The 27,144-nt window shown below is 48.1% G+C and overlaps 1 protein-coding gene across 1 annotated transcript in view; it reads left to right on the top strand.

Moving 5' to 3' along the window:
* RDM1 (RAD52 motif containing 1) overlaps positions 1 to 27,144 on the top strand; it is a 740,716-nt gene that overhangs the window by 616,875 nt on the left and 96,697 nt on the right. The window lies entirely within an intron of this gene.

Raw genomic sequence — 27,144 nt, 5'->3', positions numbered from 1 at the left:
TCTAACATCTGTTCGGGCCCATCCTGCCTTGAGGTGCCTCACCTTTTCCACCCATCTTTCGTCCCTCTCTTTCCTGCTTAACCACGCTAGCGTCCTTCCAGATTTATCCCCCGTATCGTAGATACGATGAAGGGTCGCCAGGGCCTGTGTCTTAGCTTCGCCCGTCACCAGGTGTTTGTATTGGGTTTGTAAATCGGAGAGGCGTCTAAGCGTTCCCGTGTCTCTGGTGGCCTGGTGTTCTTTCTCTAGCTCTAATATTCGGCGTTCCATGTCTTGAGCCTCACCCTGGACTTTTCTCCTGTCTTCTGCGAGTCTACATTGGGCCCTATCTCGGAGTACCGTTTTGAGTGCCTCCCATAACACTATGCGGGATTCCACTGACCCTATATTTTCGGCCAGGTAGACCTTCACATCTGCTCGTAAGCCTCTCATAATCTCTGTGTTTTGCAGGTCTCATGCCGACAGTCTGAGTGTCCCGGGCCCCCTTCTCTCTCTTCTCCAACCGTTAATAACAGTGGTGAGTGATCGGATATGCCTCGTGCGCAGTACTCTGCGGTGTCTGAAACCTGCAGCATGAAGTCGCGTCATAAATATATAGTCCAAGCAAGAGTACACCTTATGCGCTCCGGAGAAGGAGTACTCCCTAGACTCCGGGTAAAGCCATCTCCAGACATCAAGCAGGCCCAGCGTAGTCATTGACTTGGCTAAGGATGTGGGACTGTGGGGTCTGGCACGGTCGCCCGTCCTGTCCATCACTGGGTTCATTACGTCGTTAAAGTCACCCCCTAGAATTTGGATCGTGTCTGCTGTGTTGAGAATGATCTCCGTGACTCCCCTTAGTGTACCTGCCTGTATCTAGGGTGGGGCATAGGCCGAGACAATCGTATACTCCTTCCGTCTCCACTGCCCCCTCACCCCCACATATGTCCCCTGCGGGTCCGTCCAGGTCTGCGTTATTTTCATAGGTGGATGTTTTTTGATCAGGATTGCCACCCCTCTAGAACCTTTCGAAAACCCTGCATGTGCCAGGACTCTATATTGCCCCCTAGCAAGGAAGCCACATTTAGTACCCTGTAGGTGTGTTTCTTGGAGAAGTATCACATCCGCCCCATTCTCTTCACACAATTGTTGACCAATCCGCGTTTAATCTTGCAGCCCAGGCCGTTTACGTTCCAGGTCAGAACCTTAAGGCCCCCACGGGACCTGCTATCCCCCTCCGGGCCACTCATCCTCCTATCATGGGATGGTATCGATCCGCATCCAGTGACCTACACTGGGGGTCATCAGGACATGTGTGTGTATGCTCATCAGGACATGCTAGAACAAACCACCCCCTCCCCCAAAAACGTAAGCTATTCCCCAACTCCCCCCCCTCCCTACCGCCCTCCCTTTCCGGCCCCATCAGCCACCAAAACCGACTTTAGGACTTTCTTGCAAAGGAAGGTCTGTCGCCCACCCTAGCTATCCCCCCCCCCAAAAAAAACTAGTTCAAACACCTAGCAGTGAAACATAGAAAACAATCTTCCCAGCAATATTACATACAAGTGTGACTTGGTAATATGTAGGCACTGTAAATAATGGGGTGAATGTAACTTGCGTGCTGTCCGAGTATGAGCTGAAAATAACGGTCCCCAAATTGTCCCAGTGCAGGAATGCGAGTCCTGCGTGTCAACTTGCGAGCCTTCTGTCCGTTTGGTCTTGTCCTGTTCCATCTCGTGTATGGCTGTTACCAGAGGGTGTAGCGACTGGGCGTCCGACTCATCGTCCGCGGAGGAATGACCCCCAGTGTCGTCCTCCACTTCCGATCCGTCCTTCCTCTCCAAGCATCGAAATCTGGACCCCGCCATGCCTTCTGTGGTGGAGGAGGTCGAGTTCCTCCTTTGCCTGCCAGTCTCATGAAGTTGGGGATATGGCGTAGTTTGGATCCGTCGTCCGCCCCTTGATCTTCTCCGTCGCTGCGTCTTAGGCAATTCCCATTGCGACATCGCCCCGGACTCCGGAGGGGTCTCCTTCCGCTGGCCGTCAGTCTCTTTCCGGAAGGGCGGGCGCTCCTCCAGCCACTGCCATGCGTCATCCGGGTGCGTGAAAAAATTTGACTGTCCTTTGTAGAGAACTTTCAGTTTCGCTGGAAAGAGCAACATGTACTGTTTATGTAAATCCCTGAGTTTTGCTTTTACAGAATCAAAAGAGCGTCTCTGTTTTTGCACTTCCTGGCTGTAGTCAGGGAATATCATTATGTGTGCATTTTCTACTCTAATCTCTCCCAGTGTCCGTGCTTCTCTTAGAATCACATCTCGATCGCAAAGTTCAAGAAGCGGGCTATGACTGGCAGCGGGCGCGCCCCCTTTGGCGGTTTAGCCATCAGCGCCCTGTGTGCCCGCTCGATCAGGAAACAGTTGGAGAACATTGCCGTCGGGAACGTTTTTTGTAACCAGGAATGTAGAAACAACGCCATAATGTCCCCCTCAATTCCTTCTCTAAATCCAACAAAACGGAGGTTGTTGTGGCGGGCCCTATTTTCCGCATCATCCACCTTCCATTGTAGTTGTCGGTGGGTAGCCTGGAGCTCCGCCATATCCCTCCTGAGGGTGGTAATGGAGTCTTCTGCCTCGCCCAAGCGTGTCTCAGCCATGGTCACCCTCTCCTTGAGGTTGCGAAAATCTTGGCGCAGCAGTGTGACCTCCGTGCCCACCTAGCCAATCTTGACCTCTAGGGCTGCTCGTGATGCCTGTATATCCTCTCTGGAGGATTGTATTGCTCCCATCAAGCGTTCTGTGTCCGACTGGGGGGCCGGGATGGTAGCCTCCGTGTGAGCCTGTGCAGTGGCGTAGCGGTCTATCGTCCCCTGGCGCGGCGGTCTGGGGGTGACCTCCCTTTTGCCCATCTTGTCTGCTCCTGGCGCCCAGCCTCCCAGGTCCGGCACCCCCCGGGATCTTCTGCGCTCCGCTGCGGCCGGGCGATCTAGTGGACAAGAACTCTCGTTGTCTGCAAAGGTACCACAAATTCACGTTCCTCGGGCAGTGTGTCTGTTTTGTTCCCCCTACCTCCGCACCATGAACTGGGCTGCCTCCACGTGTGGGTCTTCCGGCCTGGGAGCCAGCGACTCGGGCCCCTCAGCACGTGGTCTGCAGCTACGCTCCTGGACGGGCCGTTGTCTCAGCCTGGAGTGGATCGGGAGGGGGCCAGGCGCTGATCTCACCTCCACCTGCCCCCACGTCGTCAGCCGTTCACGCCGGCATCCAGCTCTGGTGACCCTCACTTACGAAACCCCCGAGGGCAGGGAATGTCTATGTTCTGGAACCAAGACAAAGATCCTCACCCCGTTTTCCTCTGATGTAGGGCTCTCTCAGGGCCGCTCACCCCCGCAGTCGCAGGCCTCCTCTTCCCGCATCGGCCAGGCTCCGGCTTCTCACTCGGCCCACAGCGTGTCGTCTCTTCCGTCGCACCTCCGGGGACCAGACTCCTTCGCGGGGCTCAGCAACGGCCCCACTCTCTCAGCATTCGTCAGTCTCCGCTCGGTGTACTTGGCATCCGTGGTTCGCCGTCTACTTCCACCACAGAGCGCCTCGTATCCGCGGAGCCCCGGCCGCCATCTTAAGGTTCAGGTAGAGCCGCCCGCCTCCTTTCAGCCGATTTTCACCCCCTTCCGTCGGGCAAGCAGTCCGGTTTTCGGTCTCCTGTGAGTAGCAGGACCTTCCAACAGTTATCGGGCCAAAGGATGGAACATTTGGGGCAGTTTAGATCGTCGGATTTTGATCAGCTCTTCGGAGCCGTAGAGGAGCACGTCTTGTTGTTGGCCACGCCCCCCACAAACACAGATTATTATCACCAAAGCAGCAATAATTGAAATCTCACTGGCAACAGCTGCAGGTAAATTTTTGGCTTGGCGCTCAAAATTGTATGAGAATAATGAAAGAGCTGGTCAAACGTTAGCTGTTAGAACAAGAGAGAAGGTGGCTGCTTCACGTATTAAAGAGATTATGGACCCAGAGGTTGGGTTAGTTACGGAGGAAACGGCCATAGCTCTTGCTTTTCAGAAATGTTATAAAAAATTATATGATGAGGATATTAGGGATAATTCTGAGGTTCAGGTAGAAATTCAAAATTTTCTTAATGAAATTGAGGTGGGGCTTTAACATCTGAAGAAGTGGGAATGTTAGATGCTGAAATTAAAATGGAGGAACTTTGGGTGGCTATCGATTCTCTTCCAAGTGGTAAGGTTGTTGGACCGGATTTTCTACCTGGAGAAATTTACAAGGTGTTTCGGGCACAACTTACTTCTGTAATGCTCGAGGTGTTCTTACAGGTTCAAAACGGAGACAGACCCCCAGAATCTTGGCGGAAGGCAAGGATTGTTACTTTTTTTTAAAAGGGGAAGATACCTTCTGACACTGGATCTTTTCGACCGATCACTTTGATCAACAGCGATATTAAAAATATATTCTAAAATTCTAGCCAATCGGCTTGTAGGAGTAATTAAAAAATTGGTTTCCCCGCAACAACATGGCTGTGTTCCAGGTCGAGAAACAATCGAGCATATGCGCCGTACAATTGCGTTGTTCGATTATACTAAGGTTACAGGCTTTAATTCTGCTCGATGCGGAAAAAGCTTTTGATAGGGTCTCCTGGCCTTTTTTATGGGCTACATTACAACATTATGGTCTTGCGGAGAAATATATATGTGCCATTCAAAGCATGTATATGCAACCAATTGCTCAGGTGTCTGTGATGGGGATTCAGTCTGCTGTTATAAATATGCGGAGAGGAACGAGACAGGAGTGTCCTTGCTCCCCTTTACTTTTCGCGATCTACATTGATCCTTTAATTAGACAAGCATTGGAAATGCAATAGGTCTCGCACCATTAGAGTTAGTGCTTTTAGAATTGTTTATGGGGTTTTTTTGTCAATGTTTAGCATTTTTGTTTCCTGTAGCCAATGCTAAAGTATTACAAATAAAAAAAGCCATAAACATTTCTAAAAGCTCTAACTGAAATGGTCTGAGAACTATTGCACTGTGTGAGGGTGAGTGAGGGTGAGTGAGGGTGAGTGAGGGTGAGGGGTTGAGGGTGAGTGAGAGTGAGGGTGAGTGAGGGTGAGTGAGGGGGAGTGAGGGTGAGTGAGGGTGAGGGGTTGAGGTTGAGGGTGAGGTGTTGAGGGTGAGTGAGGGTGAGGGTGGGTGAGGGTGAGGGTGAGTGAGGTGTTGAGGGTGAGGGTGAGTGAGGGTGAGGGGTTTTGGGTGAGTGAGGGGGAGTAGTTGAGGCTGAGTGAGGGTGAGTGAGAGTGAGGGTGAGTGAGGGGGTGAGGGGTTGAGGGTGAGTGAGTGAGGGTGAGGGGTTGAGGGTGAGTGAGGGTGAGGGGTTGAGGGTGAGTGAGGGTTTGAGGGTGAGGGGTTGAGGGTGAGTGAGGGTGAGGGGTTTTGGGTGAGTGAGGGGGAGTAGTTGAGGCTGAGTGAGGGTGAGTGAGAGTGAGGGTGAGTGAGGGGTTGAGGGTGAGGGGTTGAGGGTGAGTGAGGATGAGTGAGAGTGAGGGTGAGTGAGGGGTTGAGGGTGAGGGGTTGAGGGTGAGTGAGGGTTTGAGGGTGAGGGGTTGAGGGTGAGTGAGGGTGAGTGAGGGTGAGGGTGAGGGGTTGAGGGGGAGGGGTCGAGGGGGAGGGGTTGAGGGTGAGTGAGGGTGAATGAGTGAGGGTGAGGGGTTGAGGGTGAGTGAGGGTGAGAGTGAGTGAGGGTGAGGGTGAGTGAGGGTGAGGGGTTGAGGGTGAGTGAGGGTGAGGCTGAGGGGTTGAGGGTGAGTGAGAGTGAGTGTTGTGAGAGAGGGGTGATGAGGCCTGGTTGTTGTGAGAGAGGGGTGATGAGTCCTGGTTGTTTTGAGGTACAGCTGATGAGGCCTGGTTGTTGTGCGCTCTGTGTATTTTCACATGGCGTTCTACATTCTTAATGGAGTGCCTGTAACTGTATATTCCACTCAGTTATCTCCAGTTGCATCTGGAGATCAACCTGGGCGGACGCCTTAGCTGTGCTGCAATAAACCTGCTTGTCTTCTTATCGTGGATTTGGCATCATTGTAATAAAGTCGTTCACTAAAAGAATTACATGAAATTACATTGGGAGATGAGGGTTGGAGGCGAGCTAGTGAGAGAAAGAAGAGGGCCGGCTTTCTGTGTGGAAATGAACACAGAACTGCAGCGGCTCCACTGTGGCGTCTGATAACAAATATTAAACATTATTTATCAGCATTGGGAGCCATTGAGAATGTAACCAGTGATTAGTGCTTATCTACTTCCATCGGATTTCCATTGTCTGCTGCGCAGCGCTCCTAGAGCAATGTTTTGTGCAGCAGGCGCTTAACAACCCCCTTCCCCATGTGTAAATGCACACGCACTATAACTCACTGCAAAGCGTTAAATGTCGCTTCGCCCAACAAATATTCATGACTTGCTGATTGTAGCGAATAAAGCAGATATAAGGCTGGAGACATTGTAGGCGGTGTGAAAAAGCTATGCTGCTTTCTGCCACGCCTATTCCTAATGCTGACATGACATTTTTCGATTACGGCCCCAGGAACGTTTTGGAACTTTGTTTCCTGTGACCGCAAAAACGCAACAGGCTGTTGAACAGCGGCCACCACTGACAGCTTCTGAATGACAGCAAAGTAAATAAAGAGATGGGCGAGCCGCGCAGAACAAAAGAAAGGCATGCTACCGCCATTATTAAAGATGAATAAAGGCACGCGCCGCCATTGTTAATGATGAAGCTACCCAACCAAAAAAAAAATGCAGTAAAACTTTCATTGAATAATTAAAATGTATCAACACATAAAAATGATCATCACTCCCCTAATTGTGCTACTAGATTGCATTAACCAGTTTCGCTGTCGGTGCCCCTCAGCTGAGATTTCAGGGAGAGTGTGTACCCACTGAAAGAACCTCCAGTAACCTCTTTCTTGTTCGTTCTCTGAGGTTCACGGCACAGGAGGACGTTAGTTACGAAGAAGCTGTGGCATGCAGTTACTGTGATTGGAACCTCTGTGCGGAGGAGCATGCGTGGGCTGCTAAAGGGGGCTGGTGGTGTGAAGGTGGCTTAATAGTCTGAAGCAGTAAGGTTAGGAACACGGATGTAAAGGGTACAGCTACAGGAACGTGAAAGCCAGCAGCATGCTTGCCTGAGCCAGAGAAACACTCACAAAGGGAGGAGAGCAAGCATCTGTATACATTAAAGTAAGGCACCCATGAATTGGGTGCCGCTCTAAGCCAGGGAAACGCTCATTCAAATAAACAAGCGAAAGGATCGGAGACACGGCGGGTAAAATAAACAAAAAAAAAAACGAAGCCGGAGGGAAGAGAGGGGAGGGGGGAGGAGAAATGCGACACGGTGGGAAGGGGAGGGGGCGGAGCGGGTCAAATCAACAAACAAGCCGAAGGGAAGAGAGGGGAGGGGGGAGGAGAAATGCGATACTAGATTGCATTAACCAGTTTCGCTGTCGGTGCCCCTCAGCTGAGATTTCAGGGAGAGTGTGTACCCACTGAAAGAACCTCCAGTAACCTCTTTCTTGTTCGTTCTCTGAGGTTCACGGCACAGGAGGACGTTAGTTACGAAGAAGCTGTGGCATGCAGTTACTGTGATTGGAACCTCTGTGCGGAGGAGCATGCGTGGGCTGCTAAAGGGGGCTGGTGGTGTGAAGGTGGCTTAATAGTCTGAAGCAGTAAGGTTAGGAACACGGATGTAAAGGGTACAGCTACAGGAACGTGAAAGCCAGCAGCATGCTTGCCTGAGCCAGAGAAACACTCACAAAGGGAGGAGAGCAAGCATCTGTATACATTAAAGTAAGGCACCCATGAATTGGGTGCCGCTCTAAGCCAGGGAAACGCTCATTCAAATAAACAAGCGAAAGGATCGGAGACACGGCGGGTAAAATAAACAAAAAAAAAAACGAAGCCGGAGGGAAGAGAGGGGCGGGGGGAGGAGAAATGCGACACGGTGGGAAGGGGAGGGGCGGAGCGGGTCAAATCAACAAACAAGCCGAAGGGAAGAGAGGGGAGGGGGGAGGAGAAATGCGACACGGTAAACAAAGACGGACATGCACGCGCCCGTGACTTTTAAGGTCAATGCGCATGCGCATAAGCTTAATGCGCATGCGCATTGACCTTAAAAGTCACGGGCACTGCAAGGAATCGCCACGATTCCTTGCAGTGTGGATAAAGAGTGGATAACTCGCAATACTCTCGCCTTGCTCGATGCGCATGCGCATCGACAGGCGAGACCTAAAAAATCTTTAATGAGGCTTTAATTCGTCCAGTGCAGGCTCTAGGGAGGGATACAAAAATTCTTGGTTATGCCGATGATCTTGCCATCTTGACAGACTCCCCCAGGCAGCTTTTCAAGAAATTCAAAATTTAACATCGCAATTTAGGGCAATATCCGGCTACCTTCTTAACGAAGCCAAATCTCAAATAATATGCAATGACAAAATCAATCTTAGAGATTCTCATATTGTAAGCAAATCTAAATATCATGGGATCGAGATCTGTTCCAAACCTGAGGAGATAGTAGAGATAAATCTGGATCCTGTAATACGCAAATTAGAAACTGATGCCCGTCGAAATAATAATTTACAGCTGACTTTAATGGGCAGATGTAATGTGGTTAAAATTATTTTTTTGCCAAAGATTTTATATTGTCTGCGAGCCATCCCTTTGTTGATTGATTTAATTTGGTTTAAAAACTGGATCGGGTTATCTCGTGGTTTTTATGGGCCGGCAAACGACCAAGAAGAGCTTTAAAATATATGACCCTGCCCAGAGATAGGGGGGCTGGTCGGTACCCAATTTTCAGCTATACTATTGGTCTATAACACTTATACATATATCTGATCTGCTAGATATGTGTGTCATGGATCGTCGGGATATTTCGATTTACCATTTAATTCTCGGGCCTGAGGCCCAGGGACTGTTGCTTAGACAAATAGATTTTGCGTATTTTAAACGGGTCAGGTTTAAGGTACTCTTGGGTGCCTTTAAAGTTTGGATGTCGGTCCGTAAAATGTTTGATATAGGGAGACTACATATATACTCTCCTTTTGCAAATAATGGTCTTTTTCCAGACATTTTTCATGATGCTTATTTTAAGGAGTGGTCGGCCCAAGGAGTTAGGGCTGTCGGGGATATATTGTCTTCCTCCGGGCTAATGTCCTTTGAAGCTTTAAAACAAAAATTCAGGCTTGGCAATAGACATTTTTTGAAGTTTCTGCAGGTGAGGGACTTTTTTTGCAAAAGGACAGCGATATGGGCTCCTATCTCGTTAATTGAAGTCATACATGGGAATCAATCTACTATATACTCGATTTATAAACTGTTGAATGCTAAGAGACCTGGACCTGCTCAAACATTTCACACGGTGGGAGATCGGGGTACAAGCAGGTCAAGGGGTATGCGAGGAGTCACTTTTCTTTAGCCAATCTGCTTTTTGCTCAGCTAATTTCCAGGTGCAATGTTTTAAGACATGGTGTAATGTGTACATAACTCCCTGTCGAATACATAAATGGGGAGGTATAGCCGGGATAAATTGTTCACGATGTGGGGAGCTGGCGGCAGACAGTATCCATATGTTTGCCGCCTGCCCCTCTTTGGCCCAACTCCTTCATAAAATAGAAGTGTTTGGGACAAGTTTTCTGTTTTCCTATTTTGTTGACACCTCAGGTTATTAAACTTGGTGTTACGGATCAGAATATGTCTGAATTTGAGCGAAAGCTGCTGTTTGCTGCAATGACTGTGCTTAGATTATGTCTGGCCACAGTCTGGCTTGATCCAACTCCCCCGACTATACATCTGTGGTTTAGTAAATTCCTGAGTATTTATAAATGGGAAATTTCCATATTTAAGAGAAGTTGAGTCAGGTCTCGGAGGGACGGGGAGCGGATTTGGGAACCTTTAACAAATGGCTGGATTTTGAGCAGAGATTATTTCTCTTTTATACTCCTCTATATTTCTTAGCCCGATAGAAGTAGTTATCCTGTTGGTATATTTATGTTTGTATGTACACTTATGTATTTTCTATATGAAATGAGGGAATTGTTTTCTTTTTTCCTTTTTGCACTCTTTTCCCTGGAACAACCCAACGGGCTGGGTGGGGGGTTGGGCGGGAGATAAGCTGAAAAAAGGGATTTATGACATGATGGGATTGCAGTTTATTATTTCAGTTTTTGTATTCATGTTTAAATGTCATATCTCCCAAATAAAAATCTTTTTAAAAAATGTTTTAAAAAAAGGAATGGTGAAACATTTTCACTGACATAAATACACCTTGGGAAGGGGACCCCTTTCCTAAAGCACCATGGAGGTACCATGGTTTATTCCTGCAAATCTGCTGTAAAACTCTGACTGTCTAATCTCCTCAGGCCTAGCTTCACTAAAGAGAAAAATAATGATGATTAACAGATTTGCCAAAGTCAGTGACATTGGTCATATTACACATATTACCCCAGGGAAAAAATTGTCTTTGCACCCATTTGTTTCATCCACAAGGCCCTGTAGTATTACAGAAGAGTCCGCAGATGCTTGTATGGTCTTTTCTGTAATATGGATCTTGTAGTACACATTTTATGGCAAAAATGCCTCAGGCCTCTCACTGACCCACCACATATTCCGGTGTAGTGTCACACTAAAGCTGCCTATAAAAGGAATCCTGCCCCTTACTGGATTTCGCATCATCCATCTGCACAGTAAGTGACCTCTCTGGTTTCCCACCAAAACAGTCCTTAAAGGAAGAAGCCAAGGAATAAGACCTAATTTTCCATCACCCATCTGTGGGTTTCCCACCCATTAAACCCTGCGCTTTAAACGCATGTATGCCTGTCCGTGCCTGTATGGCACCCAGAGCCAGGTTTCCTGGTTCTTTCCCTATGCACCACTAATCTGCTGTGCTCTTTCATGTTCCCAACTCTGTCTGTCACTTGCCAAACTACGTCCACACCACACAACATGGCAGGAGCCTTCCCATGCACCTCCTGCTAGTTCTCATTTGGTTTCCCACATCCTGCACCCAACACTCATGCACCAAGAACACCCTATTCACTCTCAACCACAAAAACCAGCCATCCGCTCATGCAGATCAAACACTCTCCCCACAGCACACCACATCCCCATGCATGCTTCTCAACACCTGCTTGCCCACCAAATGTGCCACGGAGATATGTAACCTACTGCATGACCACATTCTGGACCTGCTCTTACTCACAGAAGCATGGCTAAATCCAACTGCTGCACATGATTTCACTACAGCCAGCAACAAGAGCGCCAGGCAAGACTGTCAGCACAAGCCCAGAGGTGGACAGCTATCATATTCAAAGATGCATCACCTACATGGACACCCCTCCCAGCCACATGAGACACCTCATGTTCAAGATACGCACCACACCCAACTTCTCACTATGTGGACCCCTCATACAGACCACCCTGACCCTGCACCAATTTTTGCCAGTGACACAACTGACTTCATTGTACCCATCATGAGCGACGCCAACACCTTCATCCTCCTCAGAAGACTGCATCAAACCAAACTCTATGGCACTTCTCGAAAACCCGGGAAACCTTTGTCTCACCCAGCACCGTACCAAACCCACCCACACTGTGGGACACCTATTGAACCCAATTTTCTTCTCAATCAGCAACATGGTAGTCAATAAGCTAGCAACTATGACCTAGAGAGACCACACCCTTGTCAGCTTTGGCATACCCCGCCATCACTACCACAGACCTAGCACCACCGGGACTGCCCACTGCATCTGAAAAAGTATCACAGAAGTGGAGTGGGCTTCCACCCCCTCTGTGCACAGCCCGAGCACACCAGCAACTTTCCAAGAGTAATCAAACATCTCAACAGCTGAATCACCACATGCACAGACACCTTGGCTCCCCTCAAGTGCCACCCAACAGTAAGACACAGGCCAGTTCGTGCTCAGAGGAACTCCGGTTTACCATACTACACTGCAAGCAACTAGAGTGCAAATAGAAAACAAGAGATCCACAGATAAAAAACTCTTCAAATTATCCCTAAAATGGTACTGTTGACGCATTTTTTATTCGCTGACAATATGCTTTCATTAATAATGTGCAATGTTTATGCTCAGAATAAGACATTTGCAGAGTTTTTAGTGTGTAATCATACTTCAATGTTATAGGCCTTCAGATGAATAAAGGTGCTTATTTAAGTTAGCCTAACTGTCAATGTCATGTAAACTGTAAAATAACCCATAATTAATTAATACTGAAAGGCCTGTTTTCCCCATTGAATAGTTGCTTGTGCAAGATGTTTTTCCTTCTCTTTTCTGCAGATGTCGCTACTTTAGAAGCCTTCTGGTAGGTAGTGAATAAGTGTTTGTGATGTATTAGATAACTGATAGTGAGTTCTCAGCAAGAGAAGAGGAGGTGACCAGAAGAATGACTCTGGGAAGAATTGTCTGAACCGCAAGACATCAACAAAGTAACTTTTCAAGGTTTAATATCTGAAAGCTGTTGTACTCGGGTGAGAAAAAGGGGAGTTTGCTTAGTCCCAGGAGTTTGCTGATATTCAATTGGAGGATGAAAACAACAGCTGAAGATAAGTTTGCCATCTAGATTTTGTGTGTTTATATTCGTGTGTGTTCCTAGAGTAGGCAGGAGCAGATTAAAGAACCACAACTCTGACTAGAGACTCGCCTTTGAGTCCCTGCCTTTCTTTTACATGAGAGGCTGCTTTACTTATAGTTTACTGAATTGTCTGCTGAAATTTTTGAGCTGAGAATACTTTCCATCGCATAATGCACTGGCTTAATGCTCACGCATAGATTTTTCTCCCTCCTCAGAACTCTTTATGGTTTTCTGAAGTGACACCTTTGTATCTTATTACAAACTATTATAGATTAGGAGATGTTCCTTTATGGAGCATGTTTGTTGTATTAACTACTATTCTGATGACTATATTGTATTTTATAATCAAATATCGATTGATGGTTTAAATTAACTTTTAAATGCTGTGAATGAAATATTCATACCTAATGAAATGAGGAGAAACTAAAAGAGCTGAAAATAAAACCCTTTAACTCATAATGATTCTCTTAATTGACTGAGCTAACGTTCTAACAACTGTTGTTATGTATTAATGTAGATAATTGCTCCTCATTTCTCTTCTGTCGATGAACAAAGGTCCATACGAACAGTGGTGGGAGTTATTCAATGATTACACCTAAGATTAAGATATTGAACACCCCACTTCCTCACTACCACCAGTAGCTATGAAATACCAAGCCCACAGCTCTTGCAGCTCACATTGACGCCAGCACTAACAGCAGCACGGAAATCTTCAACATCATTACAGATTTCACTGTGCCTCCTGCCGCCTCCAGAAACATAACTTCATCACATGACCTTTGCAACAAGCTCTCTGCATTTTTCTGTAACAAAATCACCTCCATATACGGCAACTTTGACCCTCAATCGTACCCCATCGCTGTCTCAACTCAATTTCCCATTGTGACTGAACAACGAACCTTGATCTCGTTGCCACAGTCGCCACAGTCAAAATCGCTGATACCATTGAGACCATCCACTCAAGGGGCCCAATATTACCCCTGCCCCAACACACCTTCACCAAAAGGACTTAGCGTAGCACTAACACCAATCCTCAATGTCACCATAGACTCAGCCACATTTCCGGACACCAGGAATGTGCCACCGACATGCCCTTGCTCAAGAAACCATCTGCTGGCACTGCCACGCATTCCAACTACAGACCCAACTCCCTCCTGTACCAGGCACAGGTCTTAGAGAAACTAATCAACCAATGCTTCTCCAACCACCTGGGCAACCACTAGCTCCTTGACACCACGCAGTTCGGATTCAGGCCCAACTACAGCACAGAGTCAGCACTCCAGCACTCCTTGCAGCCACAGACAACATCCACATGATCCTTGATAGAGGAGACATGGCAACCCTAATGCTCCTCGAGCTGTCAAGCCACGGTCTCACACTCCATTCTCATCAGGTGTCTGCAGGAGATTGGCACATAAGGACTCGCTCTACGCTGGATCAGCTCTTCTTAACGGATAGAACACAAGCTGTCAGCCTGTCATATTACTCCTCGGAAGTCTGCAAACTCATCTGTAGAGTGCCTCAAAGTTCATCGCTCAGTTCCACCCACTTTAACGCATACATGACCCCTCTGGCCAGTGTCATCTGCACAAACATCATCAACATCCTCTCGTACTCTGACGACATGCAACTCATACTCTCCCTCTCAGACCAGACCCCCCCCACCAATACAAGAAACAAGTTCACTACCTGCATGACTAAGGTTGCTAACTGGATGAAAGCAAACTGTCTCAAGCTCAAAATCAACAAAACAAAAGTAGTGATCTTAGGCTTGAACAGCTCACCATGGTACACCAGCTGGTGACCGCCTGAACTCTGACCCACACCCACCACCAATGCCAGGAACCCCAGAATAATCATTGAGAGCAAACTAGACATGACCGCAAAAGTCAGCGGTGTCACTTTATCCTGCTTACAGAATCTGAAGATGCTGAAGAAGATGTAAAATATCCCAAGAAACTAAGGAAGAATGGTCATTCATGTTCTAGTCACCACCAAGATGATCCATGGAAACACCATATATGCAGGGATTACCAAGCAGCTCACTAGATTACAAACCATCCAGAACTTGGCAGCCACACTCATCCTCAAGCTCCCACACAGAACTCACATCACACCACACCTCAGGGAGCTCCGCTGGCTCCCGATACATAGACATGCTTATTTCATACTCGTCAAACACACTTTCAGTGCACTACACAACATATGCCTCACTTACTTGAACAGTTGTATCTCCTTCCATCAACCACACAGACAACTCCGCTCCGTAGGATTCCATCTTACACACACAGAACCAAATCAGGAGAAAAGGCGTTCTTACTTCGCTTCTAAACGGTGACAGGGGCGTAACACAAGCCCCCGCAACCCCCACGTTGCGGGGTGGGCTCGCGCTCCGGGGGGCCCCGGCCGGACCCCGCCCCCTCCTCACTTAATACAATACATCTGTGACCGTGATGCACTGTAGGCTCTAAAATGGTGCGCAGCGCGGGCCCCGGCCGGCCCCTGCGAGTATTTGAAATGGTGCGGGGCCCCGGCCGGGGCCCCACTGAGTCTTGGGAAATGGTGCGGGGGGCCTCGGCCCCTGGGAGTCTTTGAAATGGTCCGAGGCCCGAGTCTTCGAAATGGTGCAGGGTCCCCCGGCCGGGGCCCGAGAGCAAGTCCGAAATGGTGGAGGGGGGGTCCGGCCGGGGGCCGTAACCTGTGTGAGTGAGGCACTTTTACTGGTGTGGCTTGTACGCCTGAAAAAATATATATATATATCAGCTAATCACACGCGCTGCATGCATTATTTATTGACTGAAGCATCTACAAGTCCACATAACCGAAAGTGCAAGCAAGGACCACGTGGAAACAGCCGGCGAAAATCAATCATAGCCCCAGCAGACTGACAGGTGAGCATATCCTGCCTGTATGCAGGGCTGACGCCACCGGCAGCCAGTGGAGCAGGCGTACAGTACACAGGCCTCTACGTAATGAGGCTGCAACAGGAGCTCCGCGGTGGCTGTGCCGCAGGGGCTTTTGATATTACAACTAAACTGTAATGTTTTAATACATATGAGTTGGGAATAGATTTCATGGTTTCGGTGCATAAAGGATAATGTTGTCAGAAATGTATAGGACGATTGCATTCGCACTATATTCATGATCATAAAAAGATGTATGTGTTATATAAAATGCAATAAAGCCGGTTAAACAAGGCTCTTCCACTTGCCTCGGGAAATGCACACTAGGAAAGGTGTGGACACGGCAGGCACTTGCAAATTGTGGTGTGCATTTGACCTATTATGTTTATTGAATTTCTGCATTACATTGCACTTGCCCTGCGCCTGAACATAGGCGATGGACTAAAGGCTTACAGGGCTGGGTCTGGCTGATTAAAGCAAAGAGAAGGGTCTACATACAACCTCACTGAGGAGCTGGAAATATGGCCTGAGATGTTAAATAAACGGATGGACCCTCCGAACAATAGTGCACCCCGACTGATGAATACAAGTTCTGACTTATGGGGAATGGTTGGCTTCACTGTAGTGGGTGGAAGGAGTCGGCATATGTATTTTGAGCTGCAAATGGTGGGCTGGGGAACTGCCTACCTAACACAAATGAGATGTATGTCAATAGTGTAATGGGAATGGCATGTCTCTTTGGCCGAATTCGATCTGTTCTTTTTATAGTTTAAAAAATCAGTAAAAAGATTTTTTTTAAAACAAACAAAACAAGCATTTACAATGCAACGGTTTCGCCTTTGGAGAAGTTACAGCTATTGGCATTGTAAATGACAAAATTTGTATTTATGTGTTGGTTTTGAAAACAGATAAATAAATGGCATTGTCATTTACATTGCCAATAGCTTAATCTCTCGCAAATGTGAGAACTATTGTACCCTACGGATGAGCTCAGCAGACAGCAATTACTACCACCCACACACACACCCAGAGCCACACACACACACACCCAGAGCCAGCCACATACACCCAGAGCCAGCCACACACACCCAGAGCCAGCCACACACACCCAGAGCCAGCCACACCCAGAGCCCCCCACACACCCAGAGCCCCCCCCACACACACACAACCAGAGTAGTCACATACACACACCCACTGGAGCAGTCACACACACACGCAAGCAGTCACATACACACACACACACTGGAGCAGTCGCATACACACACACACACACACTGGAGCAGTCACAAACACACACACACATTCTGGAGCAGTCACATATACACACACACACTCTGGAGCAGTCACATACACACACACACACACTGGAGCAGTCACACACACACACACTGGAGCAGTCACATACACACACAATGGAGCAGTCACACACGCACACACTCGGGATCCCTCATGTGTAGACAGCGGGTGAGATCGTTGGTGTTTTCAAATATAGAAGAACAGGCAAGGAACATACAAGAACTAAGAATATTGTGTTCATTTGTCCAAGTTCTATTCCTATAAAAAATAACTGCCAAGAAAATAGTCAGAGGACTCAATATGGGAGATGGGCTTTAACAGCGAGGTTCTTCACGATCACCCTCCTTGAAATATGTATGATTAATTAGGTGGACCAAGAGGGAGACAGATGAAAAGTATTCAATCACACTGGATCACCAATAAAATGTAGCATGGAAAGAACCATGAACCTTCTTCCTGACGTACCTGAACTAACCAGCGCCTTAAGACAAATCACTTGTCTCGCTATTTAGGTTATTCTCTCATCATCTCTCCGTGTAGCCTACTGGACCAGGAGCAAACTAATCCAATTTGTATTTCTCTTACTAACAATTGGACCTATCCTGTTTTCACCTTGCTATCTGTGACCATGCCCTCCCTCAATCCTCCACATATCCCCTTCCATTACCTGGCTTCCCTCTTCCACCTGAACAGCATTTTCCCTTATCTGTCCTAAATTGTCCTTAATGCCTCATATACAGACCTTATATTGTGCTGGTACTCTCGTCACAGAAAGTGCAGGTTATGTCTCAGAAGTGGGGAAATGTTATTTGCAATAATCACGACTTGATACTTGCACAGCACAAAGGTACCATTGCATCCAAGCAATGTGAAATGGGTGCGCGTGGGAAAGGGTATTTAGGTTACACAGCAAGTACACAAAGCTTGATTAAATGGAGAAAGGCACACAGTAAGAACTGGGGGGGGAGCAAACCTTGCACAGACAGATTTTCATATCAAGAACACTTTCAGAACAAGCAATAGTAAAGCCAAATGACATGGTCTTTTAAACTGGATTCTACTGGCGTTGTCAATGCTTGTTCGGTTCTTCCAATTTTTGTTCGAATACCTTAATTTCAGAACTCCCTGAAGAAAGTGTCACTGTATGCAAATAATTATATTAAAATGCATTCCTGCATGTAAAATATACTTTTTAAATGACTACATTCGAAGTTAATTATAATATTAACAATAAGGAACGCTGCTTGTCAAAACGGACCTATTTCACCATGCAACAAAATGCTGGCTGAAGGCTGGACCACAGCCACGACATTGTTAAGTGGAATCGTGTATTTTAACAACGTGTAACATATGTGGCTGCGACTATGTTATTTCAACTCGCATTCTTACTATAAATGTTCTGACTAAATATCTCCCTACGGGAAAGCGATAAAAATGCAGCATTTTGACCGTATACAAATGGTCTGAGATACAAATCTGTTTTATTCCAGCCAACAATCTAGGCTTATAGACACAAAATAGGTGAATGTAATAAGCATGCAGAATTAAAGCTGCATACTCTTCACTGCTGGAGAATTCACTGTGTGCACTATACACAACGGGATTACACTGAGCAAGCGAGGACATACAGTTGGGAAAAGAGGGAGCACCCCCTCGACGGAAAAGAAATGTGGGTCGGATGATATATATCTCTACCCAGCAGAGACGCGGGGCGCTGAAATGAGCAGCTAACACACACCCTGGTTGCGGCGTGCTTCTTAAAAGTAAAACATGAATGAAAAAATTGTGAAAGAGCAGCACAAATCAATAATAAAAACCTACAGTAGGTTCGGGAAAGAGGTGGACAATGGGCAATTAAAGTCAGGAGTAAATACTAACATGATTAGGCGGCCTTTGACCGCAGAAGTCACAGGTGGAGTGCGTGCGTCAGAATGTCCCATGGCAAAAATGAAAGGAACTAATTTGGGAACCGCTAAAGTGGCATTAATAGTTTCAGACGAACACCATAAAAGTGAAGAATCAGCAGTTCTATCCTACCAGAAGGGTGTTTGTGGTCCACACACTATGCAGATCAGGGCCTTCAACATACGCTATAGCCCTAGGCAGAAGGCTAGAATAAAACCTTCTGCTATACTAGACCAGAACGCTCTCACTGTAAGACACTTTTCGCTCACTGTCCAGAACGCTCTCACTGTAAGACACTTTTCGCTCATTGTCCAGAACGCTCTCACTGTAAGACACTTTTCGCTCATTGTTTTGAAATCGCATATCTGTACTTTCTCATACAAAATATCTTCCTTTTTACAATACTCGTACATTCACTTGTTTGCCTCTCATCGCTCCCCTTCGTTTTACTCTCTCACGAACACACACCTATCACAATTATCTTCCTTCTGCGCTGTCAATATTTTACACCTGTGCACACCCCTTTCACAGGAAATTATTATAAAGATAACCGAATAAGCATGTAGGCTGAATACGCTCGTTTCTCTTGCACTCTGGGGAGTTCGCACTACCTTAAAACTGCAGAGATCTGTGTACCCCAGATATGAACACCCACAAGTTGAACTCACCCAGGGACCTACAGGTGACTCAGTTCATTGTATACCCTATATGTGCCATATATTGCACGAAAAAATACAAACATCTGGAACACACAAATTCTCTAGGATGAAGTAAAATATAAACGGGACCTGCAGCGTGGACTTAGGTGGCCATAAGGATTTTTAAAGTCATTTTTGGCGACTTAATCAGTATTGTACCTTGCCATTTTAAGGCGATATTGGCCCAGGTACAAAAATCAGTAATTATACCGTCCACGCGTCTAGAGTAGCTGCCCCCTCCCAATCAAACTTTCCATTCTAGTTCCAACCACCAGAGCTCACTCCTTATGTAAATGTATATAAAGTTGCATTAGAATTGATAGGGCTCATGCAGCTGCTGCCGAAAGGCGCCCAGAGACTCCACGAACCGTTCCCTTCATTCCCAGCAGCACTTACTCCCCCTGTTGATGATGTAGTGGGACACTCGCGAGTTTTCGGACACAGAGAGCACATAGTCCCCGGGGATTGTGGCTGAGTCGCGGACCAGGAACGTCCCGTGGCACTGCCCTTGCAAAAGGGCCACTGCCTCGACCCGGGTCTGTCGCCCCCAGTACCAAGCATTGCGGTCCTCTGCATCGAAGTACCCGGACATGGCGCCACCGCCCCCTAGCGCAGCCCGAAATGGCGGCCGGAAACGCGGCCTCACCTACCGGAAGTGACGCCGAGATCCTAACCAATGAGTGTTAACGGAATATCGCTCAGACGTTGCAGCTTTTTAGTGCACTGCTAAGACAATGAAGCAGTGGTAGTTTCGGACTCTGGTGCCGAGACACGGGGAGCGGGAGGGGGGGCGAGAGCCGAGACACGGGGAGCGGGAGGGGGGGGCGGGAGCCGAGACACGGACAGCGGGAGGGGGGGCGGGAACAGACACACGGCACTTTCAGTGAAAGGGGAGGGAACGGGCACACGGGGACGGGGAGGAGGGGGCGGGAAGGCAAGATTTAACAAATCAGGTCCCGGGCCGGCAGCCAATCACAGCGCGGCCCGGGAAATGACGTCACGGGAGTGTACCGGGCCGGCAGCCAATCACAGCGCGGCCCGGGACAAAGGGGCGGGGCTTAAAAAAAGCACCAGAAACGCCCCCGAATCGCGTTTTCAAGAGAAAGCGCGATTGACAGCCTCTGTCTCCCAATGGCTAGTCTCCATTTATGGAGCTAGCCAATTGGAAACAGAGGCGGTCCAAACATCCCTACTGAAAACAAAAGTTTTCGATCTGGGAGGGGCTTTGCCCCTCGCCAGGTCGAAACCTAAAAACACATTGCAATTGCCATGCGCCTTTTTGCAGTGGGAGAATAAGCACTGTCAATCGCTGCATAGCATCCTCTGTTAGGGACTGCACCAGGGGCTTGGCCATAGAATAGAAGCATGTTTTCACAGTACTGGTGAAGGGAGCATGCACCCCAAAAGCAAATACAAGTGTGCAGTCCTCTGCTTCACAAGTTTCTCACGTGCTGTGTTTCTTGCATATGTCAAGGACGGGAGTCATGGGCCCTACCAGTCTGCTGTTAAAACTACGAATCAGTTGATTGATTTAAACCGCGTTGCGGGGAAGGACCAATGCTCCAGGGGGCCCCCTGCTCCATGGGGCCCCCTGCTCGCTCCAGAGCTCCTTCACTCAGCAGAGGAATTTAATAGTGCGAAAGTCTGTGGTGCGCGCACGGCCAAAGGCTTAAGTTAACACAGGAGGCCCCCCCGAAGCCCCGGGGCGTGTTGCAGGGGGGCCGTGCTCTATGGGGGCCCTCACTAATATAATGGTGGGGCACTGCTTGCCTGGCCTCTTAATTAATTATACTGTCTGCCGTTTAAAAGGCAAGCTCTTTATTAATTATGGCGCGCGCAGATGACTCCGCGCCTGCGCGTCTTCAGGGTGGGGGAGGCGCTGTCTCTGCAGCAGCAGTTACGGGGACTTTGCTGCTAGTCCTGGATGTTAAAGTAAGGAGTGCAGAGCTCCCGGTCGCTAGAGACATGCAGGGTCAGGTTAGACCTCGGTGCTTCGAGCAGTGCCACAAAGGCCTACAGGCAGGCCGCGCCAGTCGACGACATTGAAGGTACGGGGAGGGCTGCACTGAGCTCCGGGTCGCAGGCTGGGACTATCCTGGATATTAACACAGGGAGAGCGCGAGCACCTGGTGACTAGAGCCAGGCTGGCTCGGTAGGTCGGGTTAGAGGACCACAGAGTCAAGGTCACGGGTACAATTTCGTCCCGGTTATTACTAGCAGGGCCGGTCCTAGTACTTCTGGGGCCCCGGGCGAAAGGGAAGATGTGAGGCCCCTCTAATTTGCATGTAAAATCCAGTCGCGGCTAGCATGACTCGCGGGTGGGAGGTCTCGCAGGGGTTATTTTAAAAATTAAATAAACTTACCGTCATCTCTGCTCCTGACCTGCTCTCTTTCCTGCCTCTGGCAGGAACAGGAAGCAGGCAGACTCCCTCCCCAATGGCAGCATTGTGATTGGTTGGGACGCCGACCAGCCAGGCGCCTATGGGGAGGCCGTTTTCTCCATGTAGGGTGCATTGGTGCCTACATGGAGAAAGGCCAGAGTGTGCATGACTGGTTAGGTCGGTCCCGGAGGGCCGACCAAACAGTCAGGGCCCTTAGCAGGGGGCAAGGCACTCCTCCCCTGCCCTAAAGCAGACCCGCCTGCCCCCAACCAAACACTTCTGCTTTCTCGCAGTGTGAGTAGCAGAAACATAAAATGGTAGTTTTTGCATTTTATATTTCTGCTTCTCGCTCTGTGAGAAAGCAGTGGGGTGATGCTCCTCCGCCCTAGTGGAGTCACTGAATTATGCCCGAGCAGATGACATTTGCGGCGGAAGTCGCTACGGCCACGAGGCGCCCCATGCTGAATTGCCGCTCCTCTCCTTTCACAAAGTGAGCAAGTGCCTGCTGTTAAAGTAATTCAAGAATAGGTGTGTAGTAATGCCTTGAAATAGCGAAGCGACGCCCTTCAGATGTACACTAAGCAGACCAGAGTCCCTGCCTGCATGCGCCACAGTCGTACTGACTCAGACTCATCTACGGCCGTGGCCCAAGACCGTAAGTACCAGGCACTGTGAGCCTGTGTGTGTTTGTAATAGACAGTGATGGTGCCAGTGCAGCGCACAATCGCATCAGGTAGCTGCAGTCGTTCCTGCCGGTGTTACTTTAAAGTTGTTACTCTGTAGAGTGACATAGGTGGATTGATCCGATCGAACGTATATATAAATGACACCTGTTCATGTTGTTGGGCCCTCTCTGACATAGGTCCTTCCCCGTTCCCAGTTGGCCCAGATCACTCACGTGATGTCAGAGGCCCCGAGTTTGCCAGCGGGGAGGGGGGCCTACAACATAGGCTGGCAATCTGTATTTTGTTTTTCTGGTGGTTCGCCCGCCCGGCAACAGTAGGCACCGGAGGAGTGTGTTGTTTGTTAGGGCTGTGTCCCCCGTGGCAGAGAGGCCCTTGATAGACTGATGCTCTAACAACAGCATCATTAATTTCAAGGGTGGAGCCAAGGAACCCATTACGAGTCGCCAAAGGCTGGAAGACAGGATTCTGCAGGCCTGCCCATCAACACAGATGTCCAGGCAGGTCCATGATGTTTTTGTGCCTCAGTTGGGTCTTCACACACCCTGTTTGGGCTGGGTCCCACGTTATTTTATATGTTTTCCTCGTCATCGTTGCTTTATTTTGCGTACTAAAAAGGGTCACTCATGGTCGTTGAAATGTCACTCATAATGACACTGAATTATGAAAATTTCACAAATAGCAATTTGAAACCTTGGCAGCTAAGATGGAGGCTAAGGTGTCAATTGCCCATAGCCAAAAACCTGCTCCCTCAGTGACGGCCCGGCATACTCCCACCTGCCCCCACCCACCATTGCCTGGCAGGGGAGCGGTCTGGGGCAAGACTCTTGGGGGGATGAGGGGAGAATGACACAACACTTAGAGCAACACCTGGCCACAATTAAGGCAGATTGCCACACTTAACACCTTCACCCCGCACACAAAAGCCAGAAGTGTGATGGCCTGGGAGGCAGGAATGAAGTTGAGGCCCTTTAACAACCGGCCCACATGTCACACCTTTCAGCACCGGCCCATCGGCCAATGCTCAACTGCTTGCCTTCGCAATCCGACCCTGTCCCCAATTACAGGTCAAAGCTGCAAATGCAGATGGGCCTCGCACTACATGTGGGCTGCACGGCCCTGGGGAAAAGGGGCCCCCTCCCTGGGAGTTAACAGCCATTAACCAGTGCTGTGACGCACAGGGGAGGGGGGCCTCTTCTCCTATTCTTACACATGCTTGTGAAGCCCAGAGGAGAGGCAGCCCTTCCCTGGGCCACGCAGTGCTCACCACAGGTGCGAGCTGGTGGGGAAACACTTTTGCGAGGCCCCCTGTTGATGGGCTGAGCTCGGGGCCCTGGGCAGCCGCCCATGCTGCCCATGCCTAGCGCCGGCCCTGATTACTAGTACGGGGAGCGCCAAACTCAGGGTTACAGGGCCCCTGTCTTCTGCTGCCCGCAGCCCGCCCCGCTCTCCTTCAAAGCTGCAGGCCACTCAAGAGGTGAGGAGCAATGAATATGTGTGTTGTGTGTCCTGCTCATGTTAATACAATAACATGTTGTACGACATTTGCTTCCACACGCGAAACTGTGACATCAGATTCATACCATCTTCATGGTTTACGATTTGCTGGATCGTTCTCATAAATTGGGAGTTCGTATAGTTCTCAATGTTTCCCTGTGAATGTTTATGGAACATGAAAACAGGGTGTTTTAGACTTGTTATAATCTCTGCCTACGCTAATGGAAGGATATGTTCTGGGTGATGCATATTCTGATAGTAACGATAAACCATGGAAAACATCATGTTTGATGACGTTTTAAGCTGACACACAATCTGTGTATGATAAAGCGAACCGGGAGATGAGAACACTGACTACATTTAAAACACTTTTTAGATTTGTAGGACAAATGAGCTGATCGAATGCATTGTGCTACAAGTTGTATTCCATCTGCTTCTTTTTTAAGCCTCTCCTGCAGATACTTCTGGTAACAGCACTACAGAGGCAGGCTCACAAACTTCTTTGCAGGTAACGAGGTGCACTTTATTTCTCTATTCCGACTTCTGATAGGGTAGGAAGGGGCATGATAGGCAAGCAATGAAACTCTGTTCTCTGGCATGCTTCATTGCCTTATGCCAGTGTAGCCTGTCAGATATGAATTGTGACTGTGTGAGGCTGGGCTGTATCAGCCCCCGCCTGACACATGCGCAATACAGCCAGTGGAGCTGTCAGCTGCTGGTAATGTGATATTATAGCTTTTAGATTCAAATAAAAGATCCATGAGATAATTACTTTTCATTTAAAAGATGTACATTCTAAGCAAACATTGCCAGAGCCAGGTGGTGGGCCAACGCCCTGGCGCCCCTGCGGAGCAGCCACTGCTGCTATAAAGGTTTGTAAGTCTGGGAAGAGTGTGGGTAGAAGGAGAAGGAAAGTGGAAAGTGTCAGGGGGAAAAGGTAGAGCTTTACCTGCACGGTCTACATTACAGTCATGTGTAGTCCAGTCAGGGGGCATAGGGAAACTAAAATATATAGGCAGTTACACAGCATAAACCTATAGTGAGGTGCTTTGTGTGTGTAGACCAAAAACAGGGGTAAACAGAGAAAGTCATGTAATCCTTATGGCACCATGTACAAGGCAGAGATGTTTCCAAATTAGTAAAACGGTGCCACATAGGTCAGAAAAGAAATTGGTGACATAAGCAGTATCTGTCCATCTTTGTAAGAGGAGGAATGCTTCTAAGTACTGTACAGATACAACCTCCTGAGTGAGGAAATAAGTGGGAGAGGGATCACGATTGACAATCTTTAGCAGAATGTGCACTATCCTAAAAGGTCCCAATTTAGCCTACTCCTGCCATGGTGAAGGAGGTCAACATTTTGAGAAGAGATTCCGGCCTCAAACATCTCATGCTCTGAGGAAGAAGTAAACATGTTGGACCAGCCCTGAATGGGTAAAAAGGTGGAAGGATGAGTGAAAGGATGGATGGATGAGTGAAAGGATGGATGGATGAGTGAAAGGATGGATGGATGAGTAAAAGGGTGGATGATGAGCGAGTGGGTGGATGGATGAGTGAAATGATGGATTGATGAATTGATATGTGAAAGGGTGGATGTAAGGATGGATGAGTGAGTGAAAGGGAGGGTGGATGGACAAAAGGATGGATAGATGAGTGAAAGAGTGAAAGGATAGATGGATGAGAGAAAGGATGGATGAGTGATAGGGTCAATGGATGGATTCATGAGTGGATGAGTAGATGGATGGGTGGAAGGAAGGATGGCTAAGTGAAAGGGTCGATGGAGAGAGAAAGGGAGGATGGATGGATGGCTGAAAGGGTGAATTGATGGATGGCTGAAAGGGTGAATTGGTGGAAGGATGAGGGACTGGGAGGATATATGAATAAGTGAAAGGGTGGCTGGATGGTTGAAAGGGTAAATGGATGGATGAGCGGATGGATAGATGGGTGGAAGAGTAGATGGATGAGTGTAAAGATGTATAGGGTGAAAGGGTGGATGGATGGATAATGAATGGATGAGTGAAAGGGTGGCTGGAGGGATGGATGAGTGAAATGATAGATGGAAGGATACATGATGGACAGGTTTGCAAATGGTTGAATATGTTTGGATATGGATGTGCTTACTTATATACTATTGCACGACCTCCTCTGATGTGTCTGTAAAACGTACCTTTTGTTCCGAAGTTACGTCCTGAATTTTGCCCTCCTGTCCTGTATTTTGACCCGTGGTAGGGCAAAGTGGTAGGTGGTGGGATGGGACAGGGGAGGCCCCCTCCATGTGCTTTGCAGGGGGCCCCCTCAAGTTTCGTTACGCCACTGCGACCTCCCACTCCACATCAGAGCTTTCACCTCTCTTCCTGAATTTGTCAAGAAGTTGAAGATCACGAGTGGATTTACAAATACTCAAAACATAAAATCTGTAAAAGCAGTGTGGCAGTAGTGCTTTGAAAGCTGTACTGGTAGTTTCAAACCACTGATATACTTTTCAAAACTGCACTGTCCTGGCAAAGCACGATTTGATTCCTGTAGTGAGGACAGCGCATTATATTTGTGTAACATTGTGCAGGGACACATGTTGTGCCAGGTCAATGCAGCATATTTATTAATACCAACCATTCCAGTATATTCTCCGATTTATGGTTTTGTCTGTTATCAGAAATGTGTTACGGTTCATACATACATGAGCAATCGAGAACTATCTTACCACTTTCCTCCATCTGCCAGTATCAACAAAGGGATAACAAACAGTAAGGCAAATATAATTTGCGAATGTGCTCTTAATTCTCAATCAGTATCTAGGAAGTGGCTGTTCCGAGGCATGTTGAGCGTTGGATGTTTGGGAACGCCAACAAACCTACATTGGTAGGCATTCTCAAACCCCTTCTCACCCTTGAACTTGTCCGAGACTTAAAAGCAAAGGGCTCCACGCGGGTTGGCGAAACGGCTCACACACCATACTTTCTCCAAGTGAAAAAAAGTTTTTTCCTGCAGACAGAATTTTTTTTAAATAATGTACATTTGCACAGGGATCTCTATTACCTCATGCGAACCTCTGTACTTTGTAGAAATCTGCTTTGCTGAAACGAGCTCTTGGAATAGTCACATGACGATCACACATATATGTGTTAAAAGGTGCGCCTGGCACAGCATTCAATGCGTACTTCC

The sequence above is a fragment of the Lissotriton helveticus genome, chromosome 5_1 (assembly GCF_964261635.1).
Source record: "Lissotriton helveticus chromosome 5_1, aLisHel1.1, whole genome shotgun sequence".
Classification (NCBI taxonomy): Eukaryota; Metazoa; Chordata; class Amphibia; order Caudata; family Salamandridae; genus Lissotriton; species Lissotriton helveticus.
This window is presented reverse-complemented; position numbering and strand designations above follow the sequence as displayed.